General features: G+C 43.7%; 1 protein-coding gene across 1 annotated transcript in view; it reads left to right on the forward strand.

Annotated features, from left to right (window-relative positions):
* The first annotated feature begins 7,717 nt into the window (after positions 1 to 7,717).
* The window catches only part of DDB2 (damage-specific DNA binding protein 2), a 20,928-nt gene continuing 20,717 nt past the window's right edge, over positions 7,718 to 7,928 (forward strand). Inside the window, exon 1 of the mRNA XM_015426404.1 lies at positions 7,718 to 7,873. The gene's annotated coding sequence lies outside the window, so the exon portion shown is untranslated. The remainder of the gene's footprint in view (positions 7,874 to 7,928) is intronic.

Here is a 7,928-nt window from a genome sequence, read left to right on the forward strand (position 1 = left end):
TCAAATGAGCTAGCTGCGATTGCTACACTTGGACTTGATTGCTTTCCTTCTCTCTCATTTGCCATGTCACTGATTTAACAGATACTGCTGATTGTTCTTTTCTTCCTGCCAAGCTAATACTGTGTCCAATATTATTTTCTTTACATAGGTTCTGTATTGGAAGACCTTTTAATCCCCACAAAATTTATGCAGACAGAGAATGTGAAGGGCTGCTATTCATTAAAATATTATTAATGCCCAAACATAGCCAGCTTGGTGTAATGGTTAAGTGCATGGACTCTAATCTGGGAGAACCGGGTTTGATTCCCCACTCCTCCACTTGCAGCTGCTGGATGACCTCGGGCAAGCCATAGTTCTGTCAGAGCTCTTCTCTCAAGGACAGTTCTGGAAAGAGCGCTCTCAGCCCCACCTACCTCACAGGGTATCTGTTGTGGGGGGGGGGGGGAAGGGAAAAGAGTTTGTAAGCTGCTCTGAGACTCCGAGTGAAGAGCGGGGTATAAATCCAATCTCCTCCTCCTCCTCCTCCTTCATGATTTCTGATTGTTTGAAGGAACATAATGAAATTGGAGGGTTTTTTAAAAAATGACTCCCTAAATTGGCATATATGTACAGAAATAGAAATGGTTGGTGGCTAACTTTTTTCAGTGTGTATGTGCAGGTTTACATGATTGACCCAGTACTGTTAGAATCCTAATTTGACTGATTATTGGAGTAGCAAGGTTTGGGATTTGGGAGGAATTTGTTTTGTTTTTGCAAATATATATATATATATAGTTGTTCATTGAAACATTTTAATCCAACCACAGAAACAGACACTGGTGGCCTGAGAAGTAAAATGCCCCAGGAACAAACCAGGCTGCGTAGCCTCTGAGATGCTACAAGTGAGTACTGTAGAGATGACTCATCTTGAACCTTTCCAGCAGCATCCAAAAGGGGTGTCAGCTTACCCATCGCCTTCTCCTGTCCCTTCACCAGGCGTTGACGGGTGAACCAGTAGCCAGTGTGGGCATCACTGACCTGGTCTTAGCTGAGTGGTCTCTACAATGCTGGCAGAGGTACTGGGCTATAGCTCTGCTTGCTCCTGTCTACCAGTGGCTCCCTAGGAACTTTCGCTGTGAGTTCAATAGCCAGTCCACCCCTGGAAACAGATATAACATGGGTGCTTTGTTAGCAACTGGAACACACACAGTATATACAGTATGTCTATTTTATGGATAGCACAGTTCTAGGTTCAGATACTTTGATTAGCTTTACACACATGCCTGCCAACATTTAAAGATAAAAGATTTTGGCCCCACCCGCTGACCCCACCCCTGATCCTTCTACGACTACCCCACCCAAAATTATCTGTACACAACATACTAAATTAAAGTTTCAATGTTTACATTCATTCAGAATGCACTTGTAAGCAAAAGGTGTATGAAAAACAGAAAAGGATCCTATTCATTCTTGTACAGCCAAATAAGGCTGATTAAGGCTGTAATCCTAAACACACTTACTAGGGAGTAAGTCCAATTGAACTTAATAAGACTTACTTCTCAGCATATATATTTATGATTGCACCTTAAGTACGTCATAAGGTTCATTGGACAAAATTCTGTCTTCTGGCAACTTTGAAATGTACAGGGACTTGCTTCTTTTTAATATGTAGTTGCCCTAGACATATGCTCAAGGTCATCTAATGTGAATTAGTTACTCCTTCATCACCCAATCATACCAGCATTAAATCTTGTTAAAGAGTTTTGAAACAGCAGAGAAGTGTGGAAGAAGAAGAAGAGATTGGATTTATACCCTGCCCTTCACTACCCAAGGGAGTCTCAGAGCAGCTTACAAACTCCTCTCCCTTCCCCTCCCCACATAGGGTTGCCAAGTCTTACCTTTAGCTGGAGCGGGGGACTCCCGTCACCCAGGAGTGACGTCATTTTGTTTCTGGTATCAGGGGCAACACATCAGGGTTTGGGCAAAATCCTATGGTTTTGAGGCCCAAAAAACCATAGAGTTTTGCCCCAAACCTAGAGCGTCACCCCCAACGTTGGAAACACAATGATGTCACTTCCGGGTAATGTCATTGTGGCATGCACGCTTTGCACGTGCACCAGAAAAATTCAAGGAAGGATCAGGAATCCCCCCACCTGGCAACCCTGTACAGGTGTGATAATGGAGCTTTCAGACCTATCAGACTTAATGAGTAGATGCTGACACATTTTGTTTTAAACTTCCAATAACTGAGAAAGTGGTAAATTAGGGAGAGCTATAGAAGCCTACAACTATGTGTGCATAAGTATGTATCTGTATTATATACAGTTCTAGCCAGCATCTGTGGGTCTTTGAATATAGAACTTGGCACCAATTCTGAATGCAAGCTTTTTCTTTCATGGAAGAATAATCCTTAGAGGTTTGTCCGTCAAAGAAATGTATAGGCATGCAAACCTCATGAGGTCTTTGCAGGAAGGATCTGTGACTAGACAGGCATCCAGTCTCCCACTTCCAGATTTTTCCTATAAAATCCAGGTGACATTTTTATACTTCTATGGTATCTTTCGGACAGCGCTGGCTCTTCGGCTTTGAAACGGAGATGAGCACCGCAACCCTAGAGTCGGATTTGACTGGCTTTCCAGCAAGGTTCCCCATGATGTTCTGATGAGTAAACTGGAGGACTGTGGACTGGACTCTAGAATAGTTAGGTGGATAGAGAACTGGTTGGAGAACCACACTCAGTTGTCAATGGCATTCCATCTGAATGGAGGGAGGTTCAAGTTCAAAATCTTTATTGGCATAGATCATAATCATACAGTCGCCATTCAGTTCATGGATTTGACATGGGTTTGGAAAAATTTCAAGGACACCAGCTGTATGAGGGGGAGGCAGATTCCTAAAGGTTTTTTTGCTTGTGGTAAATGTTCTAACTGTAACTGTGCTGAGGCTAAGAAGTCGTTCCAAAACACTGCCAAAATGAAAACTTTATTTATTAATACGTTTTGCAACTGTCAAAGCAAAGGAGCGATTTACTGTATCCAATGTCCTTGTGGTAAATTGTATTTGGGTCAAACATCTAGACCTGTAAAAGTCAGAATATGTGAACACCGAAGCTGCATTAGATTGCATAAATGTTCTGCACCGTTAGTAAACCATTTTCTGGACTTGGGACATAGGCCGGGGTCATTTCCTGCAGGAGCGCACAGGAGCGGAGCTCCGGCAGTAAAGAGCCCAGGGGGCGAGCACATGCAACAAGCCCCACTCCCTGCTCCCAGCAGCCCTAGGCCACGAGGAGCAAGAAGCAGCCAGGTAAGTTGCAGAGCTTCCCCCAGCCCCCCGATCCAAAACAGTCCAGTGGCACCTTCAAGACCAAGTTTTATTCAGGTACAAGCTCTCCCTCTGCAAGGACAGATCTGCATGTCCCCCCCCCAATAGCTAGCAATCCAAAACAGTCCAGTGGAGCCTGAGCGGTGGGTGTTGCCTTCTGACACACTTCCGGTGATGTCAGGGGGTGTGGCACATGCACATAAGTTATGTTAATGAGTTATGCTAATGAGCTCCTGCACCTCTTTTTCTACGAAATGACCCCTGGACATACGAATAAACAGCTAACATTTTGGATCATCGAGACTGTACAGACTACCAACCCGAACATGTGCAGAGTGCTCCTGAGAAAGGAGCTGTTTTGGATTTACCAACTACAAACATGGGCGCCTTTTGGATTGAATGAGGAAGTTGACTGGACTTGCTGTTTGTGAACATCTGTAATTGTTTTTTGTCTATTCGGTATGCTGACCTGTTCCCCCCCCCCCATGCTGCTCCTTATCTCCCTCTCCTTTGTACCCCCTCCCATCTAGTACTTTTCCTGGCTGGCATTGTGCAATGCTAATTGGTGATTGCATCACCCTGGTTTCACTAATATATATTGCAGCCAGTGCAGCAGCTAATAATAGAATTTTCACCTTGATGAAGGGACACACATTCAGACCTACAAAACTGCTGTTACCAGGTTTGTTAGCCAATGTAATAATTTTCATTTCAATTTGGGTGAAATTAATTATACAATTTGACTGACCATTTTTTTTTTTACAATTTCATTTCACTTTTTAATTCAGAATAAGTTGTGGAGGTGATATGGCTATACATATGGCCCATCACTAATACCAGAGTCCAATTATAAGTATACAAGGTAACTTTATCTTTGATAGAATCATTTTTTGTTCAATAATAATTTCTTTTATACATTTGGACAGAATAATGAAGTTTCTTCTCCTTTCTTTTCCTCCCCTCTATTTTTCTTTGAACAATTTCAGGAAACAACATCCGGTTTAATTATATGTGTACTAAAACTCTGTAACAGGTCTTTGAATGTGTGTCTAGAATATATAGATAATAGTGACCACTAAAGGCCTTCCCTTAGGGACCAGAACGTGTTTGGTCTTCAGTTGTAAAGTATTTACCCATCATATGTATGTATAGTGGATAAGCTTTTATAGTCTGATCTTAGACAAAGTAATTTTTAATCAGGAAAGTTTTAACATGTGTACACCTTAATAAATATTTGTACTTTTATATATATGGTTTAGCTTAGCCCTTTTTGGTTCGTAGCAGTGTGTGTGAACAAGATATTGGGGCACGGGTGGACCGTAAGTTACATATGAGCAGCCAGTGTGATGCAGCAACAAAAAAGGCTAATGTGATCTTGGGGTGTATCAACAGAGGCATAACATCCCAATTGCAAGATGTTATAGTCCCGCTGTACACTGCATTGGTCAGGCCATACCTGGAGCATGGTGTGCAGTTCTGGAGGCCTCACTTCAAAAAGGATGTGGACAGAATGGAGCAGGTGCAGAGGAGAGCAATGAGGAAAGGCTGAGGAACTTGGGAATGTTCAGTCTGGAGAAGAGGAGGTTGAGGGGGACATGATTGCTCTCTTTAAGTCTCTGAAGGGCTGCCACTTAGAGGAGGGCAGGGAGCTGCTCCTGTTGGCAGCAGAGGATAGGACTCACAATAATGGGTTTAAATTAAGGGCGCGAAGGTACTGGCTGGATATTAAGAAAAACTTTCTTACAGTAAAAGTTGTGCAAAGGTGGAATCAGCTACACTGGCAGTCTTTAAGCAGCGGCTGGACAAGCACTTGTCAGGGATGCTCTAGGCTGATCCTGCATTGACCAGGGGATTGGACTGGATGGCCTGTATGGCCCCTTCCAACTCTGTGATTCCATGATTCTATGATTTTATGATGCTCTAAATCTCATTCTCTCTTTCTCCATTGCTGTTCTGTTTTATTATATCAACTTGATACACTTAAATGACCAAAATGTAATAAGATTTTCTTTCATAATGCTTTCAGTTTATGAGCCCAGGATGAAGCACATTTCAGAAAGGTTTACAGACAAGTAAACAGGTACATATCTAGACCAGACTGCATGTGGCACAATTCTGGTCAGGTCTGGAATGTCACTATACTGTGTCTGCACAAGGACTGTTTCTGACAGGGCTTTTTTGTAGCAGATCCAGAAGTATTCCTTGGAGGAACTTCTGTTGTAAAGATATCTCATGTTGCCAGCCCTCAAAATACATTATTTGGTCACTGTAAAAATGCATTCTTTCCCAGCAGTCACTTCCATTGTGTTAGTGAGCAGGATACAATGTCATTGTGTTCCACAGACATCTGTTGGAAGGTGCTCATAACATTACAGGAGATAAGTGATGTGAGCTTCCAGTTCCTCCATACTTGCTTCATTTTTGACAAGGGAGGAAGTGATTTGTATTTTAAAAAGAAATTTCTGTAAAGGCTGACAATTCCCTGTTGTGGAATTCAAATATTGTGGGGGTGCATCTTTAACTTGCAAAATAAGCAAGCAAACAAGAAAATCAAAGAGGGTATCTGAAAAACTATACCTCCTACTCTAAAATGCTCTGCCATTTTGTGGGTTTGTTTGCATCTTTCTCAGTTTTCATATAGTTCTCAGTAAAGACTTGGATCCCACAAATGACTTCCATGCTCCCTAGATGGTCTGTGCCATGGAGTGCACTTCTTCTTCCGCAAAAGGTCTGTTTGCAGAAAATAAATAGTTTTAAATTAGTTTTTGTGTAAAAACTGCCTTGGGAGTATTCATCTCTTTCTTGGGAGCAAAGGTGCACTCAAGTGTAAGTCAAGAGGTCCAAGGAGTAAGAATGGCAGGAGGAAGGAGAATACAGGGGGGGGGGGGAACAGCCTCCTGAGTGCAGGAAGCTGGCAGGGCCTGAGAAGTTAGAAAGGACTGTGTCTTTCTCTGGAGCAGGGCTGTGACATTCCTGGCCAAGAGAGCAGTGTTGTACTCTTGGGACCTACCTTCCTCAAAGCCTAACCCTGTGGTAAGCATGGTGGCTAAAGGCTACAATTAAGAAACACTGTGCAGGAACCTAGGCCTGTGGAAACAGATGGATCAAGGTGGTAAGGGGTAGTCTGAACCCTGGACTGTAACCTGGTATTTGAACCCAGGACTCTATTGCTGGAAGCAATCTGTGCTATACACCAGAAGTGGCACCTTTTAAGATGAACAAAATTTTATTCTGGGTATAAGTTTCCATGTGCAAGCACATGACTTCAGATACAGTGAAACAGAATTTCCTCAGCCATTACACATAGGGGTAGAGAGGATGAGACTGCTGAGTTACAAGTTATTACAACATTCAGGACAATGGAACCCCCAGGGCTTAACAGAGATATTGAGCTATTATCTCACTACACATGCTAAGTCACTTAGTTCTTGCTTATACCCAGAATTAAAGCCAGAATTAATCCTACCAGTTTTTGCAGTACTTTTGTTTGTTCAGTGCCCTTTCTGGGGTGTACTGGAGGCATTTTGGACTGGAAAGGTTTAATAAAAGACTGAAACTTCCACATTTTATTTCTGAAATATTGCTCTTGAGTGTCTGTAACACAATGAGGAGTGGCAGTACTTTTGTTTGTTCCTGGCCTGTTCCAGAGGCATTCTGACCTGGAAGGGGTTAATAAAAGTACAGGTTCTGTGTTTTCTTTTCTAAAATATTGTTCTCAAGTGTGTGTAATGCATCCCACGGTTTTTTTGTGGTACTATTGTTTGTTTAATGCCCTTTCCGGCTGTTTTACCATGGGGTTTTACCCTGTCACACTCTCAGAAGAATAGTTGTTTTTCCTGCTGCAGGGAGTTATCTTGGCATAAAATCTGTCCTCTTTAGGGTTGCCAGCCTTAAGGTGGGGCTTGGGGATCTCCCGCTTTTACAACTGATCTCCAGCTGACAGAGATCAGCTCCCCTGGAGAAAATGGCTGCTTTGAAAGGTGGACTCTATGGCCTTGTATCATGCTGAGGCCCCGCCCCGAACCCCGCCCTCTCCTGGATCCACCCCCAAAGTCTCCAGGTATTTTCCAACCTAGATCTGGCAACCCTAGTTGTCTTTTCTCTGTAGGGTAGGAGATTCTAGAATGGGCCTCACTAAAAATAAGACCCTCTCCCCTGCCTAAGACAGCGACATTATTTCCTTCATGTTCCTTCTCCCTCGGATGTTCGCATTTCGCTACACGCTTCCCTCTGGCGAGCAACATCAAGCTACCATTTCGACAAGCGTCTCCCGCCGCGCCTTCTTTAAGCGCGTAAAAGAGGGCGCCAACCAAGTCTAGTCAGCCGATCAGAGCTTGCCACCCATCACGTAGGCCCCGCCGGAACTCGACTGGAGGTTTCCGCGTGCGCTGCTTGTCCCTTTCCTCTATCATTTTTTTCTCTGGCCAGGGGCTAGATTATGAAACTCCAAGGAAGTTTCATAACCCTTCCCGCGCCCTTTTAGTAGGCGAGTTCCAAGGCAGGACGAGGCGCCTGGTCAGCAGCAAGTGCTTTATCAGGGGGAGGTGCAGCCTAGGCCACAGGAGCGCAGGTGAGGGGCGTCGCTTGCCGCTTCTCTCCCCCCCCCCCCTAACTTGTAACGGAGG

This window comes from Gekko japonicus, unplaced genomic scaffold (genome assembly GCF_001447785.1).
Source record: "Gekko japonicus isolate JY-2015 unplaced genomic scaffold, Gekko_japonicus_V1.1 scaffold835, whole genome shotgun sequence".
NCBI lineage: Eukaryota > Metazoa > Chordata > Lepidosauria > Squamata > Gekkonidae > Gekko > Gekko japonicus.